The sequence below is a fragment of the Lithobates pipiens genome, unplaced genomic scaffold (genome assembly GCF_037356315.1).
Source record: "Lithobates pipiens isolate NorthernLeopardFrog02 unplaced genomic scaffold, aLitPip1_a1.2 Scaffold_3, whole genome shotgun sequence".
Taxonomy (NCBI): domain Eukaryota; kingdom Metazoa; phylum Chordata; class Amphibia; order Anura; family Ranidae; genus Lithobates; species Lithobates pipiens.
The window spans coordinates 271276054-271292463 of NW_027507790.1; the positions used below are offsets into that span (position 1 = coordinate 271276054).

At 40.7% G+C, this 16410-nt stretch overlaps 1 protein-coding gene and 2 long non-coding RNA genes across 4 annotated transcripts in view; 2 read left to right on the forward strand and 1 right to left on the reverse strand.

Moving 5' to 3' along the window:
* LOC143940039 (vomeronasal type-2 receptor 26-like) overlaps positions 1-16410 on the forward strand; it is a 150559-nt gene that overhangs the window by 112544 nt on the left and 21605 nt on the right. The window lies entirely within an intron of this gene.
* Positions 8019-9575, reverse strand: LOC143940037 (uncharacterized). Of its 2 annotated transcripts, none has more exons than XR_013263819.1 (3): positions 9278-9575; positions 9029-9175; positions 8019-8603 (listed from the first exon to the last, which is right to left on the reverse strand). It is a non-coding gene; the product is annotated as an uncharacterized LOC143940037 (long non-coding RNA). The 2 variants fall into 2 exon arrangements; XR_013263820.1 differs by having other exon boundaries at positions 8019-8199; positions 8352-8603; positions 9029-9575.
* LOC143940038 (uncharacterized) lies at positions 9641-11096 on the forward strand. The gene is made up of 3 exons (XR_013263821.1): positions 9641-10275; positions 10378-10524; positions 10950-11096. It is a non-coding gene; the product is annotated as an uncharacterized LOC143940038 (long non-coding RNA).

The following is a 16410-nucleotide window of genomic DNA, read 5'->3' on the forward strand; positions in this document are numbered from 1 at the left end:
GCCGTTTTGATTATTGAAGCTCCCCAATTCCCTCATGAAGACCGAGAAGAAGAATAAATTCAATACCTTCACCATCTCCTTATCCTTTGTAACCAGATGTCCTTCCTCGTTCTTTATGGGGCCAATATGGTTTGTCCTCCTTTTTTACTGTTTACATACTTAAAGAATTTCTTGGGATTTTTTTTCACTCTCCTCTGCTATGTGTCTTTCGTTCTTTATCTTAGCCTCCCTAATTGCACCCTTACATTTCTTGTTGCATTCTTTATAAAGTCTGAATGCTGATGATGTTCCCTCAACCTTGTATTTTTTGAAGGCCTTCTCATTTGCTTTCATATGCATTTTTACATTAGAGTTAAGCAATCCAGGACTTTTGTTCGCTCTTTTAAATTTATTGACCAATGGGATTCATTGGCTAATGCCCATATTTAATATGCTCTTAAAGCACACCCATCTCTCCTCCATGTTCTTTGTTCCTAAGATTTTATCCCAATTCATGCCTTCTAACAAGTTTTGTAGTTTAGGGAAGTTGGCTCTTTTGAAATTCAGTGTCTTTGAATTCCCCTCATGTTTCCTATTTGTGTGATTTATACTGCAGCCAATTGACCTGTGATTGCTGTTTCCTAAATTGCCCCGTATTTCCACATCCATGATCAGGTCTGTATTGTTGGTAATCAGTAGATCCAGTAATGCTTTATTTCTAGTTGGTGCATCTACCATCTGAACCATAAAATTGTGCTGCAAGACATTTAGGAATTGGCGAGCCTTAGATGAATGTGTGATTCCCTCCATCCAGTCTATGTCTGGATAATTAAAACCCCCCATTATGATAACACTTCCCATCCTTGCTGTTAATCCAACTTGTGATAGGAGATCCATCTCCCCCTCCTCCCTCAGGTTAGGGGGCCTATACCATACTCCCAGTAATATTTTCCCCTTAGCTTCATCCCTTTGGAGCTCTACCCATAAGGATTCCACCTCCTCCCTAGCTTCCCTAGTGATGTCATCTCTCACATTCACTTGTACATTATTCTTGATATAGAAGCATACCCCTCCCCCTTTTTAACCCTCTCTATCCCTGCAATAAAGGGTATACCCTTGAATGGTTGCCAGCCAATCATGAGAGCTGGATGAACCAGGTCTCTGAAATTCCCACAAAATCCAAATCCTCCTTGTACAACAGTATCTCTAGTTCATAAGAAATAGATGGTGTTGCGCTCCACACCAAATAAATTAAGTCTAATAACACAATTACTAAATAATCGCATAAAATCTTGAAAACGCACTCATGTGATTAAAGTTAAAATCACTAAATAATCGCATAAAATCTTGAAAAACGTGCTCATGCGATTAAAATTCCATTAATTCTAAGATAAATACCAAGTGAATAATACAGTGCTTGAAATAAAACTATTTCCTACTGATATTCATAAAGTGAAAAATGATCTATATAATCGTGATACAGTGACAAGAAAAGAATCGCAAATCTTAAAATTGTCAAAAGATTCGTGACATCAAACAAATCTGTGTCAGTCCATGAAAGTGCATCCAAGTGCCAGCATGTGTGCAAAAAAATATATAAGATATATGCGATTCTTTTCTTGTCACTGTATCACGATTATATAGATCATTTTTCACTTTATGAATATCAGTAGGAAATAGTTTTATTTCAAGCACTGTATTATTCACTTGGTATTTATCTTAGAATTAATGGAATTTTAATCGCATGAGCACGTTTTTCAAGATTTTATGCGATTATTTAGTGATTTTAACTTTAATCACATGAGTGCGTTTTCAAGATTTTATGCGATTATTTAGTAATTGTGTTATTAGACTTAATTTATTTGGTGTGGAGCGCAACACCATCTATTTCTTATTTACTGTCACTTTGAGGGGAGGGTTTGCACCTCTGTCGGTGTTTTTTGCTGCAACCACACCAACCTGCTCTAACTTTACCACTATAGCGCGAGGATAACCTACCATTACTAGTATCTCTAGTTCACTCAGCTTGTCTGCTAGGCTCCTGGCATTGGTGAACATGTCACGTAGTTTAGACCAGTCGCATACTATCCTCTTATCGGGTGTTCCAAAATTGCAACTAGGACTTGTTACTATACTTACCTTGGATTTATGTAAGCAACTTGGAAAGGCTCACACTTAAGAGGAAGAGATTCAGTAGGTTTATCTTGAAAAATAAATGTGGGTTTAATATTTGAAAGGTAAAAGCCACAAATATTGTTCAGTGGCTGGACAGTATGTTAGCAGATGGCAAAGTAGCAAATTAAAACAGAGTGGTGAGGCAAGTTGTATCTTGAAATAAACATTACAATACATTATTTGAGAGACAATTTCCACATGTATTGTTCAGTGGCTGGTCAGTAGGGATGAGCTGAACACCCCCGCCCCCCAGTTCGGTTCGCATCAGAACATGCGAACAGGTGATAAATTTGTTCGAACATTCGAACACCATTAAAGTTTATAGGACTTGAACATGAAAAATCTAAAGTGCTAATTTTGTGAAAGTTATTGCAAGTTATTGTCATATAAAGTTTTTGGGGACCCGGGTACTGCCCCAGGGGACATGTATCAATGCAAAAAAAAAGTTTTAAAAACGGGCGTTTTTTTCAGGAGCAGTGATTTTAATAATGCTTAAAGCGAAACAATAAAAGTGAAATATTCCTTTAAATTTCATACCTAGGGGGTGTGTATAGTATGCCTGTAAATGAGCGCTTGTTTCTCATGCTTAGAACTGTCCCTTCACAAAGTGTAATTTCTGAAGGAAAAAAGTAATTTAAAAGCACTCGCGGCTATAATGAATTGTCAGCTCTTGGTAATACAGAGAACAGTCATTGAAAGTCATTGATAAAAAAAAATGCATGGGGGTCCCCCAAATTCAATTACCAGACCCTTCAGGTCTGGTATCTATATTAAGGGGAACCCTACATCAATTTAAAAAAAAAAAATTATATGGGGTTCCCACCAAAAATCCATACCCTTCAGGTCTGTTATCTGTTCAGCGCATTTTGTGCAGGGACTGTTAAGAACAAAATTAATTTTTTAAAGGAATAAAAGTAATTTAAAACTGCTTGCGGCTGTAATGTAATGCCGGGTCACGACAATTATTTAGAAAAAGGCATGGGTAACCCCACATCCCATTACCAGGCCCTTTGGGTCTTGTATGGATATTAAGGGGAACCCTGAACCCAAATTAAAAAAGAAAAGGCATGGGGCCCCCAGGCCCTATATACGCTGAACAGCAGTATACAGGTGGTCCCAAGAAAGACAGGGACTGTAGGTTTGTTCTTAAGTTTAATCTGTTTGTATTTTGGAACAGGTAAATTTTGTAAGTGTAGCTCCAGCCAAAAAATCTATTTTTAAGCTTTTTGGATAAGATAGGGTGGGGTTATCACCCCTGTAACATTTGTTTTGCTGTCTGTGCCCCTATTCAGAAGATTTCACCTCACTTTCTGTCCCAATGACAATTGGATTTTGAAAATTTGGGGTTTTTAGGGAAACAAGGATTGGTGATAAAGCATTAGGGGAGGGGACACCTTATTAACTCTTACAGGGGAGAATTTCCCTTCCTAGTGGTAGATTCCCTGTAACTTCCTGCTGTCTATCTCTGTTTGTAAGTAGATATCGTTTGTAAGTCAGATGTTTGAAAGTAGGGCCTTGCCCTATATACTCTGCAGAAATTTGAGCCTTAGGTGTTGGTGGTACCAGAACACTGTAAGCCCTCACAATTACTCTTGGTGTGCGCTGGAACGGGCCTTGCTGTGAAATATTATATCAAGAATTGTAATTGCATGCTCCTGTTGAACAGGGTCAGAAAAATTGGCCCTTTGGTGGTGGCACTGGTGCTGTCACTTACCTAGTGGTGAGCCCGGAATGCAGAAGGAGACCTCTCTTGCGTCCCCGACTCACGGCCCCTGATGGTGGTGACAGGAGGCACGGGAGTCAAAGGTAGCACGAGTGCCTGGCAGGATCAACAGCCGGAGGATGGATCAGGCTGACTTCAGAAACTGTAGCTAGACAAGCAGGCCTTAGTGGCAGCGGACAGGAACCAGTAAACAGCAGGAGACCAACAGGAACAGGTAGATTGCTCAGGAGCAGGCACACAGAAGAGTGGGGCAAGCCAGATCAAACCAGTCAGTACAGAAACAGACGCAGCAGGCAGAGGCAGGAATGTGGAACAGGCCGGGTCAGTAACAGATAAGCACGGATGGACCAGAGGATAAGGCAGGTGCAGAGTCGTAGACAAGCCGGAGGTCAGAGGCAGGCAGAAGGCAGGGAAGGTCACAGCTTAGGCTGGGTCAATACACGAACAGACCAGATTCAGGCAATGAATTCAGGAACACTGTAGATCAAGCAGCAAGATTTGAAGGAAGAACTGGGTTTAAATAGCCCGCCTGTCGCCGGTATCCATGCGCGCGCACCCGTGCTCACACCCACCCGCGAACGTGCACACCTGCGAGCACGCAAACATGCGCGCACACACCCAGGCACCCGCAGACACACACAGACAGGCGACAGATCACTGTCCCCAGCCAGCCTTTCCTGACAGGTACTGGTGCCACAACACTGCAACCTCTCACAGGTACTCTAGTAGAGTGCAGAAACAAGCCCTGCTGCAAAACATTACAGCAAAAATTGTAATTAAACGCCCCTGTTAAACAGGCACAGAAAAATAGGGCCTTAGCCAATGGTGGTGCCCAGAACCAAAAATGTTCTAACAAGCTATCAACATGAACATTGAGGAGGAATAGGATAGTCACTCAGAATAACAGTATAGTAACTCAACATCAGCATAGGCAGTCTTGAAGGGATCTCATATTCATAAAAAAATTATTCAGTTATATCAGCATCAGGTGCTTGGTAGCTGGTGATCCAAGAATGAATTATTTTTATGAAGGTGAGCTGATCAACCGAGTCGGTGGACAGGCGCACTCTGTGATTGGTTACAAAGCCTCCAGCAGCGCTGAATGTGCATTCCGAGAGAACACTGGGTGCAGGACAGGCCAGTAGCTCAATTGCATACTGTGCAAACTTTGACCAGTGATCCATCCTCAAGACCCAGTAACCCAGAGGATTTTCGGTTGGAAAGGTCTCCATGTCTGATCTTGCCCCTAGGTATTCCTGCATCATGTAAATCAGATGCTGGCGATGGTTGCTGGAACCAATCAGACTTTGGGGCTGCGGACTAAAAAATTGTCTGAATGCATCTGTCAAATGGCCACCTTCTCCACCGCTCCTTCTGTGACTGACCGAAGCCTCAGCAACAAGTTGTCCAGGACCAGGAATTGTAAACTCCCAGGCTCTGGAAACACGTTGCACAAACCTTTCTGCAAGGCCTTCTGAAGATATTTCATCTTCTGCTCCCTCTGTGATGGCTGGATAAGTTCCGAAACCTTACCCTTGTAACGTGGAACAAGGAGGGTTGCCAGCCAGTACTGATTCCTCTCCTTGATACTACGAATCCGAGGGTCCTTTTGCTGGCTTTGCAGGATCAGGGAGGCCATGCAGTGTAGTTTTGCTGAGGCTTTCGGTCTGGAGTCCTCTGTGTCACTAAGGATGACCTGATCTGCAGCCACATCCTCCCATCCACGTACAAGTCCATGGGTTTCTGGGGACTGTAAACGATCCCTTGAGGACTGCTGCTGATGCTGAGTACTCAATCAACTGCCTGCCTGTAGTATATTAGGAAGATAACAACAGGAATGGTCTGCAGTGAGATCTAGCTGCACAGGATACAGTACTCAATATATACTGCAGCTAACTGAATGAACTTCCTGCCTGTAGTATATTAGGAACAGAACAACAGGAATGGTCTGAAGCTAGATCTAGCTGCACATGATTGACTACTGAATATACTGCAGCTAACTGAATCAACTGCCTGCCTGTAGTATATTAGGAAGAGAACAACAAAATGGTTTGCAGCGAGATCTAGTTACACAGGATACAGTATACTGAATATACTTCAGCTAAGTGAACAAACTGTCTGCCTGTAGTATATTAGGAGCAGAACAACAGGAACAGCTGCAGTGAGATCTAGCTAAACTGGATACGGTAGACTGAATATACTGCAGCTAACTGAATGAACTGCCTGCCTGTAGTATATTCGAAACAGAACAACAGGAACGGTCTGCAGAGAAATCTAGCTAAACTGGATACAGTATAGTGAATATACTGCAGTTAACTGAATGAACTGCCTTCCTGTAGTATATTAGGAACAGAACAACAGGAACGGTCTGCAGTGAGATCTAGCTAAACTGGATCAACTGCCTGCCTGAAGTAGATTAGAAACAGTACAGCATGAACGGTCTGCAGTGAGATCTAGCTAAACTGGATCAAATGCTTTCCTGAAGTAGATTACAAATAGTACAGCAGGAATGGTCTGTGGTGAGATCTAGCTAAACTGGATCAACTGCCTGCCTAATGTAGATTAGAAACAGTACAGCATGAATGGTCTGCAGTGAGATCTAGCTAAACTGGATCAAATGCCTGCCTGAAGTAGATTAGATATAGTACAGCAGGAACAGTCTGCAGTGAGATCTACCTAACTGAAAAAACTGCCTCCTCAAAGTAAATTAAATGACTCACTCTCCCTCTCTCGCTATCTATCTCTCTATAATGCCAGCAACACACTACACAGGGCCGATGTGCAGGTGTCCTTATATATTGTGGGGCATGTACTTAACCCCCTGAGCCATAATTGGCCAAAAGCACCCTGCCTTTGGCCAATTATGACTCTGTTTGCTCACGGCACTGTGATTGGCCAAAGCATGTGGGTCATAGTGCATGCTTGGCCAATCATCAGCCAGCAAACCACTGCGCTGACGCATTATGGGCCATGATGCGCCACTCGATCTTCAACGAACAATCGAACAGCCGATGTTCGAATGGAACTTACGTTCGACTCAAACTCAAAGCTCATTCCTACTGGATAGTATGTAAGCAGCTTGGTAAGACTGCAATGTAGGAGAGGTGAGGCAAGTAGTATTTTAAACTAGATAATGTAGTGGGTTTTATTTACTAAAACAGCAGCACACATAATCTGGTGCAGCTGGGCATAGAAACAAATTAGCCTGTAACCTCAGCTTGTACAATTAAGCTTAACCCCTTGAGGACCGGAAGTATTTGCTCCCTTAAAGACCAGGCCAGTTTTTTGCAATACGGCACTACATTGATTTAACTGACATTTGTGCAGTCATGCGATGCTGTACCCAGGCAAAATTGATGTTCTGTTTTCCCCACAAATAGAGCTTTCTTTTGGTGGTATTTGATCACATATGCGGTTTTTATTTTTTGCCCTATAAACAAACAAAGGGCGACAATTTTTTTTTTTTTTTTAAACATTTTTTTCCCTTTTTTGCTATAATACATATCCCCAAAATATATATATATAAAAACATCATTAGCTTAGAATGATATATATTTTTCTAAATATTTTTGGTAAAAAAAATGCAATAGGCTTATATTGATTGGTTTGTGCAAAAGTTACTGCATCTACAAACTATGGGTTAGATTTAAAGACCTTTTTTATTTTATTGTTTTTACAAGTAATAGCGGTGAGCTGCGATTTTTAGTGCGACATTGCGACAGACTAATCTGACCCAAAATGACACTTTTTGGGGACCAGTGACATTATTACATTTATCAGTGCACTGATCAATGTATAAATGACAGTTGCAGGGAAGGGGTTAACACTAGGGGGTGATCAATGGTTTAACTGCTTAACTGTTTTCCCTCAGCGTGTTCTAACTACAGGGGGGCGGGCTCACTGGGACATTACAGAGATCACTAGAAAAAATGGACGGTAACACCCCTATGCAGGGTCAGAGGGCGCTGATCACCCCTGGTATGTTGAAAACAAAAAACGAAAGTATCCCCAAAGTGGGGTTTTTTAACAGCGTAAATTACCTGTGGAGGCTAGTTTATGTATATATGGAAATAAATACTGACATGTGGCAAAAAACTAATAATACAAATGTTTATTAGTAAAAAAGAGGATTGAACAGGTGACACAGTAGTCAGGGACTGAGCTCCACTATGTGAATAAAAATATATGATATTACATGGATAGACAGAATACAATTATAATGCCTAGACCATAATGCCACTGTAAATACAGTAAAAAAATAGATAATGTGGACCCTTTACGCGTTTCGACCCTCTCGGGGGTCTTCTTCAGAAGGTTTTTATCTATTGTAAAAGAAGGAAGACAAACATAAATACATATCCATATATGGTGCACTGTACTTTACTAGAAATAATCTGCTGTGGGCAGAATATACACCAAACATTGCATGGTTACATAATTAACAGTCAGTTGGTATACATTGCATGATAGCTACCTATATCATTCACGTAGGAGATCCTCTTTGAAAGACAGAAATAAGCTCCGCCATTTCTCCCATATCCTTCACAGATGCGCCAAACCTGCATAGTTGAAGTTGGTCGCTATGCTCTACCGAAAAGGGAGAGCAAGGGAACGGAGTTCAAGGGATAAATTACTTACAGGGGATCACATCGCTATTGCTACCTCCAATATAAAATAGTGGAGGAGGGTATAGGTATGGGTAGACAGAAGTCGGGAGGGGGACAACCTACAATAAAAACAAAAGAAAATATAAGGATGTATATATATATGAAAAATCCCTATTCAGGGGCTGTCCCCCCTGTATAGGGGGACAGAAAATATACCTACATATAGTATGTCGGGTATATAGATACAGAGGTAAGCCACACTACTTGAGTGTAGCATACCATACACGATTAGAGTTTAAGCAGATGATAATAAAAGCTAAAGATCATTGTAAGTGCCCAGTAATGAGTCAGCAACGACAGACAACGCCAGATGACAAAGAAGAAAATAAGTGAAATAAAGACACAGCATGTGCAAAATCTAATACCCCAGCGTGACTGGTGGTGAAAGTAAGATGGTGAAAAGTAAAATAAGAATACACCATGTTCTGGTGTCCAACGTGCCCCAGCGTAACAAAAGTAAGTGTGGAAAAGGTGGTATATATACCTGTGGTTAATATCAAGTAAGTGCACGTTATGTAGCAGAGCCAAAAAGGGGCAATATAATGGAGATAGTAGTTGATTAGAAATAATGGGCTTTACAATCAAACCCCTCAGATACTTATACTGTCATGGGACAGAAAAGACCTTTCATCTGCAAATAAACAAGAGATAGTATTAAACTCCTGCAAGCAGAGCTATATATAAGCGGTGAGGAGAGTAGTAAAGCATTCAGTAGAGTAATCCAGTGACTTACCCTGCACCTAAAGTCAGTGCTAATGCTATCCTGTAGTAAGCAGAGTGAATTGCCAGTGTGAGGAGGTGGGATATAAATCATGTGTCGTTCAATTAGCTGAATCAAATTAGGAACTCCACCTGTCTAGCCATAGCCTCATTTGGTCGCCATATTGGTTGATTAGAAATAATGAACTTTCCAATCAAACCCCTCAGATGCTTATACTGTCATGGGACAGAAAAGACCTTTTATCTGCAAATAAACAAGAGATAGTATTAAGCTCCTGCAAGCAGAGCTATATATAGGCAGTAAGGAGAGTAGTAGAGCATTCAGTAAAATAATCCAGTGACAATGCATCTGGTCGGCGGCATTCCGGAACAGTACCGGACGCGGCACCTCACTGCGCATGCGTTTTGTACGCGTGCGACGCGACGTGCCGACGTCACGCCGGTGCGACGCTACTGCGTACCTTCCCGCCATGTTGGGAAGGTCACTTCCGGAACGCCGAGGGGACCACATCCGGTCGGCCTATATGGCGACAAAATGAGGATATGGTTAGACAGGTGGAGTTTCTAATTTGATTCAGCTAATTGAACGACACATGGGATATTTATATCCCACCTCTTCACACTGGCAATTCACTCTGCTTACTACAGGATAGCACCAACACTGACTTTAGGTGCAGGGCAAGTCACTGGATTATTTTACTGAATGCTCTACTACTCTCCTTACTGCCTATATATAGCTCTGCTTGCAGGAGCTTAATACTATCTCTTGTTTATTTGCAGATAAAAGGTCTTTTCTGTCCCATGACAGTATAAGCATCTGAGGGGTTTGATTGGAAAGTTCATTATTTCTAATCAACCAATATGGCGACCAAATGAGGCTATGGCTAGACAGGTGGAGTTCCTAATTTGATTCAGCTAATTGAACGACACATGATTTATATCCCACCTCCTCACACTGGCAATTCACTCTGCTTACTACAGGATAGCATTAGCACTGACTTTAGGTGCAGGGTAAGTCACTGGATTACTCTACTGAATGCTTTACTACTCTCCTCACCGCTTATATATAGCTCTGCTTGCAGGAGTTTAATACTATCTCTTGTTTATTTGCAGATGAAAGGTCTTTTCTGTCCCATGACAGTATAAGTATCTGAGGGGTTTGATTGTAAAGCCCATTATTTCTAATCAACTACTATCTCCATTATATTGCCCCTTTTTGGCTCTGCTACATAACGTGCACTTACTTGATATTAACCACAGGTATATATACCACCTTTTCCACACTTACTTTTGTTACGCTGGGGCACGTTGGACACCAGAACATGGTGTATTCTTATTTTACTTTTCACCATCTTACTTTCACCACCAGTCACGCTGGGGTATTAGATTTTGCACATGCTGTGTCTTTATTTCACTTATTTTCTTCTTTGTCATCTGGCGTTGTCTGTCGTTGCTGACTCATTACTGGGCACTTACAATGATCTTTAGCTTTTATTATCATCTGCTTAAACTCTAATCGTGTATGGTATGCTACACTCAAGTAGTGTGGCTTACCTCTGTATCTATATACCCGACATACTATATGTAGGTATATTTTCTGTCCCCCTATACAGGGGGGACAGCCCCTGAATAGGGATTTTTCATATATATATACATCCTTATATTTTCTTTTGTTTTTATTGTAGGTTGTCCCCCTCCCGACTTCTGTCTACCCATACCTATACCCTCCTCCACTATTTTATATTGGAGGTAGCAATAGCGATGTGATCCCCTGTAAGTAATTTATCCCTTGAACTCCGTTCCCTTGCTCTCCCTTTTCGGTAGAGCATAGCGACCAACTTCAACTATGCAGGTTTGGCACATCTGTGAAGGATATGGGAGAAATGGCGGAGCTTATTTCTGTCTTTCAAAGAGGATCTCCTACGTGAATGATATAGGTAGCTATCATGCAATGTATACCAACTGACTGTTAATTATGTAACCATGCAATGTTTGGTGTATATTCTGCCCACAGCAGATTATTTCTAGTAAAGTACAGTGCACCATATATGGATATGTATTTATGTTTGTCTTCCTTCTTTTACAATAGATAAAAACCTTCTGAAGAAGACCCCCGAGAGGGTCGAAACGCGTAAAGGGTCCACATTATCTATTTTTTTACTGTATTTACAGTGGCATTATGGTCTAGGCATTATAATTGTATTCTGTCTATCCATGTAATATCATATATTTTTATTCACATAGTGGAGCTCAGTCCCTGACTACTGTGTCACCTGTTCAATCCTCTTTTTTACTAATAAACATTTGTATTATTAGTTTTTTGCCACATGTCAGTATTTATTTCCATATATACATAAACTAGCCTCCACAGGTAATTTACGCTATTAAAAAACCCCACTTTGGGGATACTTTCGTTTTTTGATTACAGAGATCACTTTCCCCGATCACTGGGAACAAAAGATCTCTGGCATGACCCCTGTCAGAATGTGGATTCGCCTTGTTTACAAAGGCAGATCCCCATTCTGCTTCTGTATTAGGCGATCGTGGGTCGCCGGCTGACTTTGAGTCCGCCCGACTCACGGGCACGCTCCTGCAGCTTGCAGTGGGAGCAAGAAAGCTCTGCCCGCAACTGCGTCTGCGCGAGCCGTCATACAGGTACAGCGATGCCCGCAGGACAGCCGACCTTCTGCCATATAACGACAGCAGCTGGTCGGCAAGTGGTTAAACAAAAAACCTAGAAGCTAATTGATTTCTATGCAGAGCTTATGATACTGATACTGTTATAGTAAATACCCCCCAGTGTATTTTTTGAGATTACAAAGAAATTCATGATGCATGAATTCCATCGACTTTCCTTCATGGGGTGTACCAACATTCTTGGTATATTGTGTAAAAAGTAAAAAAAATGGGATTTTACAAGTACAAACAAGTGTCACGGCTAACATTGTATTATCAGATCATAATAAAACCCTGTAAAAAGACTGATGTATGTTAATGTTCTATACTCCATGACACCTCCATGTATACCCTATTATTCAAAAGCAATGACCATTGCTATAATCTGTACAATATTTTTTTACATCAAAGTATAATATCATTGCATGGATCAATGAAAGGAATACAATAAATTCCCAACATGTTTTATGAACAAAGAATCTACTTCTTCGTGAGAACAGTTATTTGTACAATCATACAATACATTAATAGAAAAAAACACGAAGATGAAAACCATTAATTTAATATGATGGAAAAGTTTACATGTATAACCTTGTAATAAGCCACAGTCAATATAATAAAATCATTAACACCACTCCTATATGCAAAATTTCAACTGTCTGGATGGGGGCTATGGGAGATAGATGAGGTAGTCCACTCCACTCCACATTAAATCTGTGGGTATTATAATAATGATAAATTGAATCTGTTGTTAAGAAGATAATCGACTAGCTTAAAGTTATAGTGAACTTCCCAAAGATATCTACCTAAATTAAAGAAAGGGGTAAATCCTCAGTTACAATATATCCTATAAAGACCGTATTGTTCAGCTTAAAATTTTTCATCATTCTTACCTTACTCCTACCAAGTTGTATAAAATGAGGATTTCCCCTCTGCAGAATGTTTTAGAGGATGTGGCCAAACTGCTGACTTAATACTGTTGTGAGTGTGGTATGGAATCATAATTAAGATCTCAGTGTTTTATTTTTCAGTGCCTCCAATGTTACGGTAAATTAGTGCAGGAGAGGGGGCATGGCCGGATGGTGATGGCGGCAGTGTGTGAGGAGTGAGGTGTGAGAGAGGCGTGTGCTCTCATCCCGCCGTATGCCGTATGCAAATTGATGGCTGTTTAGCATGGCATGGCAATGGCGATGCAGCCTCTAAATGTCCTGAGTGCCCCTGGAGGACCTGTGCGTACTTGTAAGCCTTTTCACAAATCCTTTACACGCAGTACCTGAATTGCCCACCGTTGTTCCTGGAGAGATGCTTGGATGGTCTGCGGAGGCTGCAGCGGCTTGCTGTGCACTTGTCGGCGGGGCTGAGTGACGGAGAGATCTTGACCCGCCGCAAATCCCACGAGATCTCGAGTGGAGGTGAGCTGGGAGGACGGAGAGAGGAGACATGCTGGCATAGCGTTTGTGTCCGGGGATGAGAACAGAGCGGAATGCCGAAGATCAGGTACTGAATACGGGGGAAAAATTATAAAAAATCTGCGCTTAGTAAAAAAATAAAAAATTTAATTAAAGAACAGCAGCTGAACACAATAACCAGGATACTGGGCACAACAAAATAGAAAAAAATAAAAGTGCAGCGCTTACCACTAGGTGCATTCTCATATAACTAAGTATAAATGAATAAACTTTAGTAAAAAACCTAGATGTTAGTGAATCCAAATATAGTGAAAATCAATAGTGAAAAGTGTTTTCAAAAAATTAGTTGTCAAAATAAAAAACAACAATCATCTAAAACTCAAAAATCCAGTGCATTTAAACATGTGAAAAAAATCTCAAAAGTGTATAATAGTGTCCTATATAAGTGAACAAAAAAATGTAGTTAATCCTGTTTGTTCAGAAAATAGTGCTTGACCACGTGGACCCTTCACAGCTACAAATCAGTAAGAAATGGAGGCTTACCTGATCACCAATTAGTATACACAAATACGAATACCCAAACGATTCAAAACGGACAGCCGGAAAACGACCCAGTCTCTCAGACGTTCCACAGTCACCGAATCGGTTCTAGTCCTCTCACAGGACGATCTGCACAGCCGCGTAGAGTTTTCGATGTAGGAAGCCAAAAGTCAGTCCACACCTTCGAGTGTTTCATAGTTCCCAGGTCCGTTCCGGTCCTTTCAGAAGTCTCGGGATATCGTATCATCATAAAAACAAAAGTAAAAAAGTGCGCCCAATCGTGTAATAAAGTTTAAACTCGTAAAGTTTATTATTCAACCGAATAATGTTAAGCGCTACAAATGACTCCACCGAGCCATACAAAAGTAGACATAACTTATAAAATGAACAATTTTGCAAGCAAAAAAAATAAAATGAACGAATGCTAAAGCACAAAGGGTGAGCGTAACTACCCGACGATCGTTTCGTCAAAATCTGACGTCATCAGGGGTACGCCCACACCCTAGTGCTAAACCCTTTTATAGCCTATGGGTAAGGTAAGGAGCCCTGCCTTAGGTAGAGACAAAAACGTCCAATCGTAGATTCCATTGATTTAACCACCGAACTACCAATTCATTCAAACGAGGTCGGAAGCCCAGATTCCCACCCGTTACAAAAAATAGAAAAATTTGTAAAAGTTTATAAAATGCCTACCGAACGGCATACACATTCGATCAAGATCGAAAACCAATTCATTCGAACGAGGTCGAAGCCCAGATTCCCACCCGTTACCAAAAATAGAAAAATTTGTAAAAGTTTATAAAATACCTACCGAACGGCATACACATTCTGTCAAGATCGAATACCCCAATTATGTCCAATGGCAGAATGGATGTGTAATAACACTTACCAATCGAGGTGACCGGACAGTAATGTCTCCAATGATGGAGAAAAAATTGCAAGATGTACAAAACAAGTGAATGTGTGTAGATTTAAATACAACCATCCACAAAATTATAAAAATATGGATACATAAACGTGATGATATGATAAAATACCAAACCAGCGTCAACTACCCAACGTTACCCATAGTCTATTTACAAAATAGCCTAATAAGTAAGACATAAACGTTAACTTTGAAAATAACACTCTTTTTTACAAAAGATATATAACTAGTATTACAAAGGTTAAATACAAAAATACATACAACAGTAGAGCCCAAAATCATATGGTTTAGTCATCAGAGTATAGGTACTTTAAATATCAATTTTTAACTAATAAAACACAACCACTAAGACTGACCAAAGAGGGGGACATCAACCATTATTAATGAAACAGTTGATGTCCCACTCTATATTGAGTCCCCGAGGGATGTGCGTACCTAATTTGTGTATCCAATTGGTTTCAGCTCTTGAGATGGTGCGCTTAGCATTACTGCCGCGCCAATGCGGTACATATTTCTCAATTGCTAAAAAAGTGGTACCTCTTGGATCACGATTATGTTTCAAATCATAATGCTTACTCACATTATGCTTATCAAAACCTTTACAGATGTTGGTTATATGCTCCCCCAGACGCACATGTAACATACGTACTGTGCGACCCACATATTCCAAGCCACATGGACACCTAAGCAGGTACACAACACACTTAGTGGAGCATGTGATAAACGTTCGAATGGGATATGTGAGTCCCGTCCCCTGCGAAGTAAATTCCGTGAATCTCCTACCCCGTGACGCATTCAACTTGCAAGCTCTACACTTTCCACACGGGAAAAAACCTTTTAGATCTCCAAAAAAGGTAGGTCTTATAGGGGGATCAGGGACATTGAGAGCAATCATATTCCTCAGACTGGTAGCGCCCCTAAAGATAACATTTGGTCTATCTGGTAACTCAGGACCCAGAACACGATCATTTTTTATAACTGGCCAGTGTTTCCTTATAATTCTCTTAACAGCCCAGTGTTGGCTAGAAAAGGTTGTAATCAAAGCCAAGCCATAGTTGTCAGTGTTTCCAGTCCTAGGTTGTTTATCGGCTAACAGAGATTGACGGTCTCTGCTATTAACCTCCATTATAGTAGAGTCAAGAGAGTCACCATTGTAGCCCTTGGCCATAAATCTACTCTTTAGAATTGATGCCTCCCTAAGGAAGTCATCATTACAAGTACAATTGGGACAGCTGACAGCCAAGATTTATGATGGCACGAATCTAACGAAATATAACTATTCCTATCCGTTTTTTAACCATATCTGAGGTCCACACTAAATGGGATATAGCCTACTTGGAAGAATATGTAAGGGAAAATATGTTTCCCAGAAGCCTTAGATGGGAAGTAAACCCACAAAAGGAAGATAATGAGATAGCCGAATGGTTCAAATATTTCAATGAGGCCGGTGTCCAGTTTTTGAGATTTCTAATTGCTAAGAAGTCGAGGAAACTGGCCTCATTGGACTATGAGATTAGTTTGATGAAAACCAAACTTGTTCCCTTTAAGAATGATCCAGAATATACGCAAGGATCTGAAGCATTAAAAACTATTTTG